The following is a 19,199-nucleotide window of genomic DNA, read 5'->3' on the forward strand; positions in this document are numbered from 1 at the left end:
TTGATCCCTGGGTCAGGAAGATCCCCTGGAGAAGGAAATGGCAACCCACTCCAGTATTCTTGCCTGGACAATCCCATGGACAGAGAGGAGCCTGGCAGGCTATAGTCCACTGGGTTGCAAAGAGTCGAACACAACTGAGGACACACATGCACACACATATTTAATTGATTTCATGTTGCTGTTAATGGGAAAAAGGCATGACATCGTCTGTCTAACCTCACACACACACAAAAAACGGGAAACAAAAATCAAAAATACAGCCCCAGTTGAATCCAGTGACTACATGGTCTCAGGTGTGACCTGGCCCCACACAGAAGAATCTGGGCTTACTGTCAAAACCCACTATACTCAATCACCTACGTGACTTTACTAAAGCACAATCTGACAGTGTCACTCCTCTGCCTTCACAAACTTCAGTGAACCCCCATTGCCCGCAGAACGAAATCTAAATGACAGAGCCTACCTCTCCTTCTAGCCACATCTCCTATCACCCCCCACCTCAGATTTCATGCCCCAGTTATACTTTTGAACACAAGATATTTTCCTTACAGATTCTGTATCGAGTGGTCCCTCTGCCTGAAGCTGTCTTTCTTCCTTCCATCTTTGCCTGGAAAGGTCCTGGAAAATTTCTACTCACCCTGCAGATCTCCAATATCACTCCTTTGAGAAGTCTCTCTGGGCCGGGGTGGGTGTCACCATGGCGGCGGCCTTGACTGGACTCGGACTCCGCTCGGTCAAGCAGGTTCGGGTTCAGTTCTGTTCCTTCGAGAAGAACGTGGAATCGACGAGGACCTTCCACCAGGCGGTGAGCAGCGAGAAAGTTCGCTGCACGAACCTCAACTGCTCAGTGATTGTAGACGTGAGGCACAACGGCTCCGAGCCTGGCGCGGACGCGCTGTTCGGAGATGGGCGTCGCCTGATTAGGCACAGCGCTTTCCTCAGCGCCCACCCCGCCGGGGAAAGGCTCCCAGGAAAGGCTCGCTGCCTTCGCCTCCCACATCCAGGCCAAGGGGCGGCGGGGAGCAGGGACAAGCCGGCGCTAGTACCGGGCGCGGACAGCACAGAAGAAACCAGCAAACAGATTTTAACCTAAGACTGCTAAGGACACTTATTGAAGAAAAACTTAAGTACTCAAATCACTATCTGGAGGGCCACAGAACGCCGAAAAATGGAAAGAGGCCTGTGACTGCTAACCCAGCCAGTGTTTCTGGGATGAGAAAAGATAGGAGGGGTGTGGACAGATTTGAATTTATTTCAGTTTCTTACCATCACTTACTGCTTAACCCTTTTGAATTTGGCTTTTCCCTCCACTACTTAAGGTACCTCTTACTCTTATTATAAATGCTGTTTCTCAGTCCTCATCTTTCCATTTCAGTAGCATTTACCACTCTTAATTCACACCTCGTGAAACTTCTCTTCCTCTGGGGTCCTTATTCTTCTCTTAACCATAAAGGTGTTCAACTGTTTCTCTTATTTTTGGGACATCTTGTCTTCTGTCATGACTTGGACTATCCTCTTGGGTTAAACCCTATATTTCTGTTTGGCTCTAATCTTAAATTCTGTGCATATAGTTTGGCTCTAATCTTAAATTCTACTACAAACTTTCTCCAAATTATAGCAACACTCTTTGCCCAAAATAAAACTGATACTCTTGCATACTGTCTACAGTGACCCTTGAACAATGGCAGGTTTGAACTGCAGGGGTCCTCTTACATGCCTATTTTTAAAATAAGTACTACATTACTACTTGAAAAAAAAAGAATCCCCCTGGGTTTTCCATTCCCTATCCCTACCACTGGGCTTAGGTAAATCGGCCCTCCTGCTTACACCCACAAAGATCCACTTCCTCTGTTAAGTGCCTTACTTCCTATGTTGTAATTGCCTATTTATCAGTCTCTCTGACTGAACTATACACTCCTTAAAGACTGAGAATTCATTTTCCTCACTATCGTATCCCAAAACCTAACAGAGTACCTGACACATGATAGTACCTCAGCAACTCACCTTTTGGGTTTTGGGTGAATGAACAAATGAACAACATGCTGGCCATCTATATAAGGTCAATCCCTATTTCATCCCTCCCTCTCTTATCTGCGACCCAAATCAAAGCCCAGTACTTTTGGTTGTCCTTCCTGGTCCTAGAGCATTTTAAAAATTACAGCAACGTCCTTCCCATCCCAGACACCTCCACTTCCAATCATTTATTCTCCCTGGCTCTAGGAAAACTGCTGCTGGTGCTGCTACTAACTCACGTCAGTCATGTCCGACTCTGTGCGACCCCATAGACGGCAGCCCACCAGGCTCCCCCATCCCTGGGATTCTCCAGGCAAGAACACTGGAGTGGGTTGCCATTTCCTTCTCCAATGCGTGAAAGTGAAAAGTGAAGTCACTCAGTCATGTCTGACTCTTAGCGACCCCATGGACTGTAGCCTACCAGGCTCCTCCGTCCATGGGATTTTCCAGGCAAGAGCACTGGAGTGGGGTGCCATTGCCTTCTCCGCTAGTAAAACTAGTGTTACTTAAATTTGACCAGTCTTCTCCCGCTACATCTGAATTCCTCTGAACCAGGTGTAGCAATTTCTTTTCACAACACTAAGACAGGCCACCAGGCCACAAAACAGATGGCAATCCCTTTGTACATTCAGAGAGCAGAACCAAGGAAATGGCACCTGGGAAAGCCATTGACAGCCTGAATATTCATGGCATTCCTATAGCCTCAGCACTGCTCTCCCTCTAGGAGTGAAGGCCCCAAAAGCACATCAGAGAATGTTCTGAACCTCCATAGTTGTAAACAAGCTCCATCTTTGAAACACAATCTAGATAGAACCAAATATAAAAGTCTGCCCAATGGATGAAGTCAAGGTCTCCCCCATGACTTCCCTTTGGGTAACTATGTGAAGTTCCTTGTTGTCTCCACAACCATAAAAGATGAACTTGAAACTCAGGGCCTTGCCTTGTCATCAGAAACATCCAAGCTTGGATCAGTCTTTCTAAGATCAGATCTTTGTGAACTATTAGAGACTTGTCACATATACAGAAGTATAACACGATTATTTCTGTCCATATGGGTACCTGGACTCTTTCACATTTCTCCTACTAAATCTCCCAGGATGGCAAAACTTCACCCACAAAGGGTCAAAGATATGTAACTCCTGATTTTCACAAACTTCTTCATCTTTTGTGAGTCACATGGAGCTAATTCCAGGAACTGGAAACATGGTTGTAAGGATGAAACTGACTTTGGGGGCTCCCTTTGGATAGGGTCTTCCAGACTTACTAAACATGCAGATGATACCACCCTTATGGCAGAAAGTGAAGAGGAACTAAAAAGCCTCTTGATGAAAGTGAAAGAGGAGAGTGAAAAAGTTGGCTTAAAGCTCAACATTCAGAAAACTAAGATCTTAGCATCTGGTCCCATCACCTCATGGGAAATAGATGGGAAAACAGTGGAAATAGTATCAGACTTTATTTTTGGGGGGCTCCAAAATCACTGCAGATGGTGATTGCAGCCATGAAATTAAAAGACGCTTACTCCTTGGAAGGAAAGTTATAACCAACCTAAACAGCATATTAAAAAGCAGAGACACTACTTTGCCAACAAAGGTCCATCTAGTCAAGGCTATAGTTTTTCCAGTGGTCATGTATGGATGTGAGAGTTGGACTGTGAAGAAAGCTGAGCGCTGAAAAATTGATGCTTTTGAACTGTGGTGTTGGAGAAAACTCTTGAAGAGTCCTTTGGACTGCAAGGAGATCCACCCAGTCCATCCTGAAGGAGATTAGTCCTGGGTGTTCATTGGAAGGACTGATGCTGAAGCTGAAACTCCAATACTTTGACCACCTCATGTGAAAAGTTGACTCATTGGAAAAGACCCTGATGCTGGGAGGGACTGGGGGCAGGAGGAGAAGGGGACGACAGAGGATGAGATGGCTGGATGGCATCACCGACTCAATGGACATGGGTTTGGTTGGACTCCAGGAGTTGATGATGGACAGGGAGGCCTGGTGTGCTTCGATTAATGGGGTTGCAAAGAGTTGGACATGACTGAGCAACTGAACTGAACTGAAGAGAAAGGTTCATCCCACCTCAGGGAAACCCAAGGACGTACTTGCAGTCAAGGGCTAGTCATGACTTCTTAGCTACATCCAAAATGAATTTTGTACTGTACCTGGATCTCCTGAAGCAATCTGTGACTGTCTGAGAGCCGGTAGGTACCATCTCTGAACTGCCTCCACTGTGGATCATCAGAGGACTGTCAGATTTAGTAAATAAAAACATAGGACACTCAGTTAAATTTGAACTTCAGAAAAAATAAATCATTGTTTTTAGTGTAAGTACATCCTATGTATTATTTGGGGCATGTTGTTGTTGTTTAGTCACTGAGTTGTGTCTGACTTCTTTATTTTTTTTAAGTTCTACCAGTTTATTGCTACCAACCCATCTCACTCCACTCTCATGCCCTCATGCTCAGTCATGTAACCCCATGGACTGCAGCCCACCAGGTTCCTCTGTCCATGGGCTTTTCCAGGCAAGAATACTGGTGTCTGACTTTTTGAGACCCCATGGACTATAGCCTGCCAGCCGCCTCTGTCCATGGAATTTCCCAGGCAAGAATGCTGGAGAGTATTGCCATGCTACCTCCCCCAGAGGATCTTCCCAACCCAGGGATCAAACCTGCGTCTCCTGCATTTTTCTTTACCACTGAGCCACCGGGGAACTTACCTTAAAAATGTACTCATTGTTTTCCTGACATTCATATTTAACTAAACAGCATATATTTTATGTGTCAACCCTACTCATCAGTAATGATGGAGGCTTATAAAGATCTGAGAGATGCCTCAGAGCATCCTTGACTTTAATTAGACATCCTAAACAGTAAACACAAACTCTGCATTCCAATTCACTGGCTATGATGAAGTGTATCTCAATTTTAGAGTTTTTTTCTACTTATGACTGTCACTATCTTCATTTTAAAGAGATGCTTATTTTTTTTCCCAAACTCGATAGCTCATCAAAAAGTATTTGAAAGTTCGTTAGACAAAGGGAAAACAACGTGATTCTAAAAAGTTAAGGAAAAGTATTGTGGAGATCGAAAAAGCAAAGCTAATAAGCAGACCTCTCTAAGGCTATTTTTCATAACTTGATATCCTCCCACACCCTGAAAATATTATTGCATCAAAAATGTAGAACTGCTCTCACAATGTTGTAAAGTAATTATCCAATTGAAATAAACAAATTTTAAAAACGACTGTAGAACTGCTAACCAAGTATATGGCATTCTTATGAATCTATCAAACTGAAGATGCTGCTATGCTAAGCAGTGAGTAGAATAGCTCACTAGCCCCAGAGAGTTACAACGTGGAGCTCTGCCCTTTAGGACAGAAACGGTGAGTTTTGCTGTGGGCCTTTACCTTGGCCCCCATAATACTACACTCCTAGTACCTGTCAACTTTAACCACTTTTCTACACATTTCCATTTTTCTGTTACTATTTGGACTACATCTTAGACTTGACATTACATAAACTGAATTCAAGAAGCTATTTTTAGAAGCTGGTAGGAAATCTTGAGTCTACAACTTGCAGTCCCTGGCTTACTTTCATTGCAGGTGCATAAGGGTTTTTAAAAGTTGTCTGTTTAGTTACCCCATATCACAACTCTATGCCTGTGTAAGAAATACGAAAATGTAACATGGTATTTAAGTTTTAGTTGCATAATCATCAAGCCTCCCTGAGGGAGGCAATAAAGCAAAATGATTATAGAGGCATGGATTTCAATTTGTTCCAGTGTCTTGGGTAAGTTACTTCACCTCTGTATTTCTGTCATAAGGGGGTTATAATTGTACCTAGTCCATGGGTATGTTGTAAAAAGTATATATAACATAGTCAGAAGATACAGACACTGTGTAAACACTCCACAGACATTGACTATTAGCTATTGGAAATATTTTTCTGTGAAAAAACACTACTTTATCAGTGGATGACTCAGTGGGAGTGAATGAATCATAGAATCACAGCATGTTGAAAGTGACCTAGTTCACACTTATTTGAAAAAAAAGAAAAAAGTGTGCATGTGTAGAAACTGATTGAAAGTTTATGTAACAAATAATTATTCATGTCAACTTTGATGACTGGAATAAGTCAGGAAAGGACTAAAGAAAAAATTAGAGTGATTCAATTTCTTATCATTTGTGTTTTCATGCTGAGACTTTTAACACACTGTAAGTGCAATTTCTTTAATTTGGCAGGATAAATGTTTTCAAGTTTTCCTAATATGTCTGTATTGTAATTTCAGAATTGTTGGCATTTCTTGCCATCTTTGAATCTGCACACATTTGAGTCAGTGGGCCATTCTGGACTGAGATGATAGAACAGAAGTGAAGAGAGAGAAAAGGAGTCTTTGGAACAGGAACAGCTTACAACCAAACTTTGAGGAAAGAACTTGATGGAAAACAAAACATTCTACTCTTGTGATTAAAATAATTCCCCAGGCCAGATGGAGAGATGTTGGAGGTGACTGGACAAGGAAAATGACTAGGAAGAAACACACATGTGCAGAACAAGCATTCAGAGACCACTCTGCCTTTCTGACTACATACAAGCTGTGTCTCCAGCAGCAAATGATTCACTCATGGCTCCCCAGCGAGAGGTACTGCAGGGGTACCAACTTATTCTGAGTCCATTATGCCGAGACATTCATAAACGCTTGTGTAATTTGTGAGGAAAAAACTCTGAATGTTTACAAGAAAGTTAGGAAATGAGACAAAGTTTATTTGAAGAGAAAAAAAAAAGTTCAGGAAGGCAGGATGGTAGAGAGACAAAAAAAGGACCTTAAAAGATAGAAAGGATTTGCCAAAGAAGAGAAAGAAAAAGAAATTATTTCTAATGGATTAATCAGTAACTAGAAACTTGCTTCCCTCATAGCTCAGTCGGTGAAGAATCTGCCTACAATACAGGAGATCAGAGTTCTATCCCTGGGTCGGGAAGATCCCCTGGAGAAAGAAATGGCAACCCACTCCAGTATCCTTGCCTGCAAAATCGCATGGACAGAGGACCCTTGTGGGCTGCAGTCCATGGGTTCGCAAAGAATCAAACCTGACTGAGCAACACACAACACTGATAAGTGAAGACTATGGAATAAAGTAGATAAAATTGATCAGAAGCAGTTGAGACTATGTTAAGAAGCATGATTATCTAACTATAAATTTGCTGCAGTGATGTTCTAGGGGGACACTAGGAAGGGGCAGTATATGTTCATGAGATGACAGTAGCACTTGGAAGGTTGTTTGAGGGGGAAATCAGTCTTAAACAGTGTGTATCAGAGGAGGGCGCATATGAGCAAGCAATGAAAATTCCAAGTGCATATGTTTCCTTCACTGAGTAAGCCCTGGTCAGCCTTGAGAACAAGCAGGACTTTAGATCCTTGAGGCATTGGACCTAGATTTTATTCATCAGGACTTAAGAAAACATCCTCAACTCAGATATGCTTTCAAACTCCATCTTTCCTTCTTGAGCACATTTGGCCTCCACCCTCCCCCTCAAGCTGTGAACTAAATGCCACAGAGCAAGACAGACTAACTACCATGGTTCACATCAGTGGCGTACTAAAGGCAATAACCAAGTAACAGGACAAAAAGGGTATATGAACAAGAAGAGAATCTGATAAGGCAGCAGATTTCTGTGACAGTGTGGACCAAGTCAACTTTACATGACTGGTATCACCTTAATAATAAGCATCCTTATGGGAGAAGTTCTCAGAAGGCAAAGTCTGGCTCTCTAGGGTTTCTGCACCCTCACAGCCCACTCAAGGACTTAAGTAACAGCTTTGCCCCACCACCCATCTCTCCCTCTTTCTACTTTCAGTTCTTGGAGTCTTCTCCACATTTCTCTTGAGGGATGGAGGAGGAGGTGATTCTGGCCAGCTCAGACTCCCCTAGGATGCCAGTAGGGTGCCTATCATTAAACTCCCACATTCTGAAAGCTCCTTAGGTCTCCCCATTTGGTGAGATTTTCTGTGCTTCAGATTGCTGGAGATGGCCTGTTGGAATGGTAGCTAAAGCAAGCAAGGAGATCAAGCCAGTCAATCCTAAAGGAAATCAACCCTGAATATTCATTGGAAGGACTGATGCTGAAGCTGAAGCTCCAATATTTTGGCCACCTGATATGAAAAGCCAACTCATTGGAAAAGACCCTGATGATGGGAAAGATTGAGGGCAGGAAGAGAAGGGGGTGATAGAGGATGAGATAGTTGGATGGCATCACTGACTCAATGGACATGAGATTGAGTAAACTCTTAGAGATAGTTAAGGACAGGGAAGCCTGGTGTGCTGCAGTCCATGGGGTCACAAAGACTCAGATATGAATTAGTGACTGAACAAAAACAATAAAAACAAAAGGCAGTCAGGAATGCTTCAGGCAGCCAGACCTTTCTTGACTGTCAGATGTCTTTAAGGATAGTCTAGGAAATGTTATTTGTTCTCAAGAAGAGAGGGAAACAATCCAGTGGTCCAATAATGATTGAATGGAATATAAATGATGCTATGTCCATAGATGGACTATCAAACAGTCAAAGATAAAACACTTACATCTATATGAATGGATATGGATGTATTTTGAAAACATAATATGGATTGAAAGAAAATAATTGATAAAGGATGTTAGATTGTATTGTTATGTAAATACTTAAATTAATTCAACATAGTGCTATCTATGTATATACTCAGTTCAGTTCAGTTGCTCAGTCTTTTCCAACTCTTTGTGACCCCATGGACCACAGCATTCCAGGCCTCCCCATCCATCACCAACTCCTGGAATTTACCCAAACTCATGTTCATTGAGTTGGTGATGCCATCCAACCATCTCATCCTCTGTCATCTCCTTCTCCTCCTGCCCTCAATCTTTCCCAGCATCAGAGTCTTTTCCAATGAGTCAACTCTTCGCATGAGGTGGCCAAAGTATTGGAGCTTCAGCTTCAGCATCAGTCCTTCCAATGAACACCCAGGACTGATCTCCTTTAGGATGGACTGGTTGGATCTCCTTGCAGTCCAAGGGACTCTCAAGAGTCTTCTCCAACACCACAGGTCAAAAGCATCAATTCTTCAGTGCTCAGCTTTCTTTATAGTCCAACTCTCACATCCATACATGACTACTGGAAAAACCATAGCCTTGACTAGACAGACCTTTGTTGGCAAAGTAGTGTCTCTGCTTTTTAATATGCTATCTAGGTTTGTCGTAACTTTCCTTCCAAGGAGTAAGCATCTTTTAATTTCATGGCTACCGTCACCATCTGCAGTGATCTTGGAGCCCAAAAAAATAAATTCAGCCACTGTTTCCTCTGTTTCCCCATTTATTTCCCATGAAGTGATGGGGCCGGATGCCATGATCTTAGTTTTCTGAATGTTGAGTTTTAAGCAACTTTTTCACTCTCCTCTTTCACTTACATCAAGATGCTCTTTAGTTCTTCTTCACTTTCTGCCATAATGGTTGTGTCATCTGCATATATGAGGTTATTGATATTTCTCCCAGCAATCTTGATTCCAAGATGAAAAAATAAGCTTTATCCAAAAAAAAACATTATTTGCATTTAATAGCTTCATTTATCTAGGAAACCCAAATGAATCCATAGATAAACTAGTAGGAACTAATAAGATAGTTCAACAGGCAGATAGTCAACAAATTTTAAAAATCAAGCAAGTTCCTCTACACTGGCAATTACAAATTAGAAGCTGTAAGAGGAAATAAGAAAAAAAAAAAAAGATAGTCACAAACACTATATAAACTATTGAGACCTTTGCTGTTGTTGTTCAGTTACTAAGTTGTGTCTGACTCTTTGCGACCTCCATGGACTGCAGCACACTGGGCTTCCCTGTCCTTCATTATCTCCCTGAGTTTGCTCAAACTCATGTCCATTGAGTCAGTGATGCCATCCAATCATCTCATCCTTTTCGTCCTCTTCTTTTCCTCAATCTTTCCCAGGATCAGGGTGTTTTCCAGTGAGTCAGCTCCCTGCATCAAGTGGCCACAGTTGGAGCTTCAGCTTCAGCATTAGTCCTTTCAATGAATATTCAGGGTTGATTTCCTTTATGATTGACTGGTTTGATCTCATAGCAGTTCAAGGAACTCTCAAGAGTCTTCTCCAGCACCACAATTCAAAAGAATCAATTCTTTGGCTCTCAACCTTTTTTATGGTCCAAATCTCACATCCACATGTGACTATTGGAAAAATTATAGCTTTGACTATATGGACCTTTGTAAGCAAAGTGATGTCTCTGTTTTTTAATACACTGTCTAGGTTTGCCATAGCTTTCCTTCCAAGAAGAAAGTGTCTTAATTTCACGGCTGCAGTCACCATCCATAGTGATTTTGGAGACCAAGAAAATAAAATCTGTCAGTATTTCCACTTTTTCCCCTTCTATTTTCCATGAAGTGATGGAACCGAATGCCATGATCTTAGTTTTTGAATGTTGAGTTTTAGGTCAGCTTTTTCACTCTCCTCTTTCACCCTCATCAAGAGCTAAGCATATGTAAGAGTAAATAACAACCTGAGTATGACCCATTAAGCTCTGCCTAACCCAGTGATTAAAAAGAGATTGTTCTTATTTTGTGAGAACAGACTCTCTTCTCAAGTAGTAGATCAATAAGTTAGAGTGAATCAAAGAAGCACAGCACTTGAAAGATGGGCTAGCCTAAGCCTCTTGATCACATATACATATGCTAAAGCCCAGACAGGTTGAGTTACTTCATCAAAGGCCCAATGTTTTAACTCGAAGACTAGCATTTTTCACTAATACATAAGATGCAATGAAATTCAGTATCTTGGAAAGAGACAGGAAAAATAAAGAAATCAATCATATAGTTACTTATACTTAAGTAGAGAAATAGCCATGACAGAATTACAGGTATTGGGGGAAATTGATGTGCAGAGTTTAAAATGTCAGTAATCCATAGGGAAATTGACCATTTAAAATATTCGTATTAAATCTCTGTATTAAAGACATTCAAAACTCTCTAATCAAAATGTTAATTTTACAATAGATATGGTATGATAGAGTTAATAGATCAAAATCCTCTGTAAAGCTATACATCACATATAAAACACCTACATATGTAAATTCATGGACCAAAATTCTTGAAATCAGACAGCTAATTATTGCCAAATTCAGACTTAAATTGAAGAAAGTACGGAAAACCACTAGACCATTCAGGTATGACCTAAATCAAATCCATTATGACTATACAGTGGAAGTGAGAAATAGATTTAAGGGACTAGATCTGATAGACAGTATGCCTGATGAACTATGGACAGAGGTTCATGACATTGTACAGGAGACAGGGATCAAGGCCATCCCCATGGAAAAGAAACGCAAAAAAGCAAAATGGTTGTCTGAGGAGGCATTACAAATGGCTGTGAAAAGAAGAGAAGCGAAAAGCAAAGATATTCCCATCTGAATGCAGAGTTCCAAAGAATAGCCAGGAGAGATAAGAAAGGCTTCCTCAGTGATCAATGCAAAGAAATAGAGGAAAACAGCAGAATGGGAAAGACTAGAGATCTCTTCAAGAAAATTAGAGATACCAAGGGAACATTTCATGCAAAGATGGGTTCGATAAAGGACAGAAATGGTATGGGCCTAATAGAAGTAGAAGATATTAAGAAGAGATGGCAAGAATACACAGGAGAACTGTACAAAAAAGATCTTCATGACCCAGATAATCACAATGGTGTGATCCCTCACCTAAAGCCAGACATTCTGGAATGTGAAGTCAATTAGGCCTTACAGAACATCACTACAAATAAAGCTAGTGGATGTGATGGAATTCCAGTTGAGCTATTTCAAATCCTGAATGATGATGCTGTGAAAGTGCTGCACTCAATATGCCAGCAAATTTGGAAAACTCAGCAGTGGCCACAGGACTGGAAATGGTCAGTTTTCATTCCAACCCCAAAGAAAGGCAATCCCAAAGAATGGCCAAAGTACTGCACAATTGCACTCATCTCACACGCTAGTAAAGTAATGCTCAAAATTCTGCAAGCCAGGCTTCAGCAATACATGAACCTTGAACTTCCAGATGTTCAAGCTGGTAATAGAAAAGGCAGAGAAACCAGAGATCAAATTGCCAACATCCACTGGATCATCGAAAAAGCAAGAGAGTTCCAGAAAAACATCTATTTCTGCTTTATTGACTATGCCAAAGCCTTCGACTGTGTGGATCACAATAAACTGTGGAAAATTCTGAAAGAGATGGGAATACCAGAAAACCTGACCTGCCTCTTGAGAAATCTATATGCAGGTCAGGAAGCAACAGTTAGTACCGGACATGGAACAACAGACTGGTTCCAAATAGGAAAAGGAGTACGTCAAGGCTCTATATTGTCACCCTGCTTATTTAACTTATATGCAGAGTACATCATGAGAAACACACAAGCTGGAATCAAGATTGCCGGGAAAAATATCAATAACCTCAGATATGCAGACGACACCACCCTTATGGCAGAAAGTGAAGAGGAACTATAAAGCCTCTTGATGACAGTGAGAGAGGAGAGTGAAAAAGTTGGCTTAAAGCTCAACATTCAGAAAACTAAGATCTTAGCATCTGGTCCCATCACTTTATGGCAAATAGATGGGGAAACAGTGGAAACAGTGTCAGACTTTATTTTGGAGGGCTCCAAAATCACTGCAGATGGTGATTGCAGCCATGAAATTAAAAGACGCTTACTCCTTGGAAGGAAAGTTATGACCAACCTAGACAGCATATTAAAAAGCAGAGACATTACTTTGCCAACAAAGGTCCATCTGGTCAAGGCTATGGTTTTTCCAGTGGTCGTGTATGGATGTGAGAGTTGGACTGTGAAGAAAGCTGAGCGCTGAAAAATTGATGCTTTTGAATTATGGTATTGAAGAAAACTCTTGAAGAGTCCTTTGGACTGCAAGGAGATCCAATCAGTCCATCCTGAAGGAGATAAGTCCTGGGTGTTCATTGGAAGGACTGATGCTGAAGCTGAAACTCCAATACTTTGGCCACCTCATGCGAAGAGTTGACTCATTGGAAAAGACCCTGATGCTGTGAGGGATGGAGGCAGGAGGAGAAGGGGACGGCAGAGGATGAGATGGCTGGATGGCATCACTGACTCGATGGGCATGAGTTTGAGTAAACCCCGGGAGTTGGTGATAGACAGGGAGGCCTGGAATGCTGCGATTCATGGGGTCGCAAAGAGTTGGACATGACTGAGCGACTGAACTGAACTGAACTGAATGATTGATCTCTGCAAAAAAATAATATGATCATCTCTGCAGAAGGAAGTAGTCTTGGGAGTAGTGTTGGGATGTTATGAAGAGAGACTTTTATACATTATACCCTTTAAAAATAATTTCATTATTTATAAAGAAACTATTCCTAATAATCCTAAATTTTAAAAATATATTGTTGGAGAATACTTTGAATAATTAACTGATTTTTTTTATTATTTCTCTTTGCCCCCTGGATTCTTTCCCCCACCCAGTCAGCAAGGCATTCTGAATTTACCACATTCACAAGGTAAAGACTTTGCAGAAATTAGGATAAGAAAAAGAAAATTCTTAGCTTTGGAATGTTCAAAAATAATAGGAGCCATAGTAGAACATGTGAGAATTCTGTGAACAAAAAAAGTCTCATCTCAACTGAGAAGGAACTCCCTCCAGTGAGGGGTAGGAGAGAGAGGGAGGCAAAGATTGAGGGAGGGAGATCCCTGTGGCTGGGGACTTGGAAACTGTGCTTGGGGCCAGGCTGATATGCCCAGGAACAGAATTAGTTTCTGAAGACATCTAGCCTGAATGTGATGATTGCCTCTGGCCACCATTGCCCATCTCAGACCCCCTGGAAAATCTGAGAGGTAGTGAGTGTAAGTCAGGAGGGCCACACACACAGTCTGTGTGGCAAGGATTGTGGCCATTCCCTCACTGTGAGAAATCCCCAAATATTTTCATTTTTTGCTCTAGTTCAGTTAAGTGGATTTCAGGGAGTTCAGTTGCATCTACTGAGCTAGAATCCTAACCAACAGTTCAAAAAAAAAAAAAGATAAGCTCAAATATGACTTCAAACTGCACAGATGTTACATTCTTCTGAGCATGATTCAGGCTCTTAACTCAAAACTTGTAAGTGGTCCTGCAGAGAAGATAGGCTTCCCAGGTGGTGCCAGTAGTAAAGAATATCCCTGCCAATGCAGGAGGCATAAGAGATGAGGGCTTGATTCCTGGGTCAGGAAGATCCCCTGGAAAAGGGCATGGCAACCCACTCCAGTACTCTAACCTGGGAAATCCCATGAACAGAGGAGCCTGGCAGGCTACAGCCCATGGGGACACAAAGAGTCAGATGTGACTGAAGTGACTTAACACACATTGCAGAGAAGATACATTGTGATATGTGAACTCGTCGTGGTCAGAAAAGTATTCAAGCTGCAGGCTTCAATTCCCTCTTCCACAGTCAACTTGGATCTTGTGAGAATAGGTAAGCACAGTGATAACTGCGTCCTGCAACGCTAAATCCTGCCTACAGGCCCTCATGTTACCCTCAGTCCATGCTTACAGGGAAGTCTATCCCAGTAGGAACAGCAGTGAGAACTCTCATTTAATAACCAATATCCTACCAATTTATGTGGAGGTCAGTGGAAGAGAGAAGTCCAAAAATCTCTCAAGAAAGTAAGAGATGATAAAGATTTAGGAAAAGAGGGGGAAAGGATAAATCTTGGTAAGTTCAAGAGCAGGAGAAGAGGAACCAAGATGAAGATTGTGGAGTGTGCAGAGAACGTCATAGTGTGAGTGGAATCTCCCACGTGGCATGAGTTTGGAAGGGAGGGATAAACCTCAAATTCTGAATTCATTGGGATGACTGTGGAGAGCAAGCACTCAGGACCCTGAAGGAATGTGCTTGTATGGATGAGAGATCCTTTCCCAGATGGAGACACTGGGGAACATGAAGCCAATTTTTTATTGGAGTATAGTTTATTTACAGTGTTATGTTAGCTTCTGGTGGACAGCAAAGTGATTCAGTTTTTTTTATATAGGTATATATATGTGTGTGTTTTCATGTTCTTTTTCAATAGGTTATTTTTATTGAATATAGTTCCCTGTGCTACATAGTGGAACCCTGTTGGTTATCTATTTTATATTTAGTAGTTCATATCTGCTAATCCCAAACTCCTAATTTATCCCTCCCCCATCCCCTTTCCCCTTTGGTAACTGTAAATTTGTTTCTATGAGTCTGTTCCTGTTTTGTAAATAAGTTCATTTGTATCATATTCTACATTCCATGTAAATCATATGATATTTGCCTTTCTCTGTTTGATTTACTTCACCAAGGGTGATAATTTCTAGGTCCGTCCATATTGCTGCAAATGGCATTATTTCATTCTTTTTATGGCTAAGTAGTACTCCACTATATATATGTACCACATTTTTTCTTTTTTTTAATTTTTTATTGAAGGATAATTGCTTTACAGAGTTTTGTTGTTTTATGTCAAACCTCAACCTGAATCAGCCATAGGTATACATATGTCCCCTCCCTTTCAAACTTCCCTCCCATCTCCCTCCCCATTCCACTCCTCTAGGTTGATACAGAGCCCCTGTTTGAATTTCTTAGCCATTCAGCAAATTCCCATTGGTTATCTATTTTACATACGGCAATGTAAGTTTCCATGTTACTCTTTCTATACATCTCACCCTCTCCTCCCCTCTCCCCATGTCCACGTCTAGTCTTTATGTCTGTTTCTCCATTGCTGCCCTGTAAGTAAATTCTTCAGTATCATTTTTCTAAATTTTTCTAGATTATGCATATATGTGTTAGAATATGATATTTATCTTTCTCTTTCTTACTTCACTCTGTATAATAGGTTCTAGGTTCATCCATCTCATTAGAACTGATTCAAAGGCATTCCTTTTTATGGTTGAGTAATATTCCATTTTATATATGTACCACAAATCTTTATCCATTCATCTGTTGATGGACATCTAGATTGCTTCCAGGTCCTAGCTATTGTAAATAGTGCTGCAATGAACAGTGGGATACATGTGTCTTTTTCAGTTTTGGTTTCCTCAGAGTAACATGCCTAGGAGTGGGATTGCTGGGTCATATGGTGATTTTATTCCTAGTTTTTTAAGGAATCTCCATATCGTCTTCCATAGTGGCTGTTATCAATTTACACTCCCATCAACAGTGCCTTTCTCCACACCCTCTCCAGCATTTATTGTTTGTAGACTTTTTGATGATGGCCATTCTGATCCATGTGAGGTAATAACTCATTGTAGTTTTGATTTGCATTTCTCTACTAATGAGAGATGTTGAGCATCTTTTCCTGTGTTTGTTAGCCATCTGTATGTCTTCTTTGGAGAAATGTCTGTTTAGGTCTTTTCCCCACTTTTTGTTTGGGTTATTTGTTTTTCTGGTATTGAATTGTATGAACTGCTTGTATATTTTGGAAATTAATCTTTTGTCAGTTGCTTCATTTGCTATTATTTCCTCCCATTCTGAGGGTTGTCTTTTCACCTTGCTTATAGTTTCCTTTGCTGTGCAAAAGCTTTTAAGTTTAATCAGGTCTCACTTGTTTACTTTTGATTTTATTTCCATTACTCTAGGAGGTGAGTCATAGAGGATCTTGCTTTGATTTGTGTCATCGAGTTCTGCCTATGTTTTCTTCTAAGAGTTTTATAGTTTCTGGTCTTGCATTTAGGGCTTTAATCCATTTTGAGTTTATCTTTGTGTATAGTGTTAGGAAGTGTTCTAATTTCATTATTTTACATGTAGCTCTCCAGTCTTCCTCCCAGCACCATTTATTGAAGAGGCTGTCTTTGCCCCACTGCATACTCTTGCCTCCTTTGTCAAGTATAAACCCATCCATAGGAGCATGGGTTTATTTCTGGGCTTTCTATCTTGTTCCATTGGTCTTTGTTTCTGTTTTTGTGCCAGTACCACACTGTCTTGATGACTGTAGCTTTGTAGTATAATCTGAATTCAGGAAAGTTGATTCCTCCAACTCCATTCTTCTTTCTCAAGACTGCTTAGTTTGGAAAGCTGACTTATTATTTTTATCTCAATAATAATGACAAAACCAGATCCCTGGAATCATTGTTGATTCAATGAAGCCCAGTGGAAGTCTCCTTATATATCCTGAGGAAAAAAATAATAAACCCATGGGACTTTGGAATTAAACCTTTCTGCTTAAACTGACAAAAATCTCTGAACTGCAAAATGACTTCCTTCTAACAGTCCTACCAAAACCTGATTTTGGCCCCTTACCCAGATGAGGAAGATACATTATTCCTCCCTTACCTTAAAGACCATGGATCATACATCAAAGTGAGTCTTCCGTGCCTCCCAGAGTCTTTGAATCCACTGGGTGGTAGCAGTGATGAGAAGACATAGTTCAGAGGTGATGCGGTCAAAACCTTGAGAGGCCAGAATAAGAATTTATTTAGAAAATGAAATGCATCAGAATTGGCTTAGACTCCTAACATGGTGATCTTTTCTCCAAATTCCTGATAGAGGTCAGATGGCCCTTCTTTCAGCACTATAATAATGTCTTACCATCTCAGGAGGAAACTGTTCCATCAATAGCTTCAATACAGAGGAATTCCTCCTCTGTCCCAGCGTTTCATTGTGAAACCAGGCAAGTCTCTCTCCTAAGCTAGCCCTGAAGACACATACACCACCCTCCATCCTCTGAAGTTACTGGTCACAGCATTTTCAATCATGACCGACTGGACACAGCTCCCACAGCACCTGCCACTTCCCAGTGACTTTACCTGAACTCAGTGTGGTCTGCCATGTTTTCATGTAAAACATGGTATCCAGTCTTCGAAAACTAGTCACACAGAAGCCTCATCAAACCTGGGAGCTTGGGGATTGCTGCTTCTGGAAAAGGCTGGTGGACGTCTTTGGTGCTTCTGTGAAACTTTGTTCACAAGCAAACCACTAGAGATACAGATGTAGATGACTGATAGATGGATGCATAGGTAGATAAATGTAATTAAATAAAATATTCAGGAAAGGTTTGGGAAACACCCTTTATTACATATCATGTTTATACTGTCATATGATGTTGGACTGAATGCCAGCCCCTTCATCCTCCTTCATACCAGTGGCATTCTGTCTGCTACTCTCTCCAGGGCCCTTTCTTCTCTCTGGAAGGGAGAAAACAAATGAGGCAGGACAGGAAGAGACAAGAAGCACCAGGAGCTCTGCTGGTCAGAGTTACCCTTCATCTCTGCCTCGAAGCTCAAGAGCCACACACACCACAGAGAGTCGGGCTCCAGATCAAACTATTGCACAATGATGGTTGTATGGCATCACTGACTCAATGGAAATGAGTTTGAGCAAGCTCTGGGAGTTGGTGATGGACAGGGAAACTTGGTGCGCTGCAGTCCATGGGATCACAAAGAGTCAGACATGACTGAGCAACTGAACTGAACTGACCACACAATGAAGGTTCTGGGATATATTTCCAGACCTCAGGGGACCTCATTTCCATATGACTCCCTCTTCCACTCTCCTCTGTCACAGAAGGCTAGGTAGAGTGGTCAGGGTGAGGTACCGGCTCAGGTCACAGGTTCTCAAGACCTCAAACTGGGGGTCCTGCGAGGCCCCTGTTTTCTTTCCAGACCACTCCTGGCTCTCTCTACCAAGACGAGCTACTGGCAATACATCCTCTTAGAGTCGAAGTCAATCATGGAGACCCTGAGAAAACTCAATCAAAACATTCCACCTTCTTGTCTAAATCAACAGAGGTCAATCCCTCCCAAGTGTTGCATGGGCCCCAAGGTGATGCGACGGCAGAGTCATCAGGTAACCCAGCGCATCTCCTTGGCCCCTTCGCTTAGACTCCTCTGGGCCCTTGTGACGTAGGCTCAGAAGACTGTGCCAGTCTCAGGTCTCACCTCTTCCGAGAGAAGGCCACACCATCTTCCAGGATCTTCTGGCCCGTGAATTATCAGTTGCTGTGTGGAAATCAAGAGAGATGCTTTTGAGTTAAAGAGAACTTCCAAGGGAAGCTGAAAAGCTCAGGATAAATTCCCTCTTACAGTCATGACTTTATTAAAATGCCTGGGCCAGAAGCAAGGGGCCCAGTTACCCGCTTCGGTTGTCCCCTGAGGTGAGAAAGCCCCACTCTCCCTTCTGGGCCAGGGTGGAGAGACAGGACTGGAGAAGATACAGCTCCCGCTGCAGCCCTGGGCCCTGC

The 19,199-nt window shown here is 41.8% G+C and overlaps 1 pseudogene; it reads left to right on the forward strand.

Annotated features, from left to right (window-relative positions):
• Positions 1–697: 697 nt before the first annotated feature.
• LOC136157190 (large ribosomal subunit protein mL53 pseudogene) lies at positions 698–1,043 on the forward strand (annotated as a pseudogene).
• The last annotated feature ends 18,156 nt before the right edge of the window (positions 1,044–19,199 follow it).

The sequence above is a fragment of the Muntiacus reevesi genome, chromosome 1 (genome assembly GCF_963930625.1).
Source record: "Muntiacus reevesi chromosome 1, mMunRee1.1, whole genome shotgun sequence".
Classification (NCBI taxonomy): Eukaryota; Metazoa; Chordata; class Mammalia; order Artiodactyla; family Cervidae; genus Muntiacus; species Muntiacus reevesi.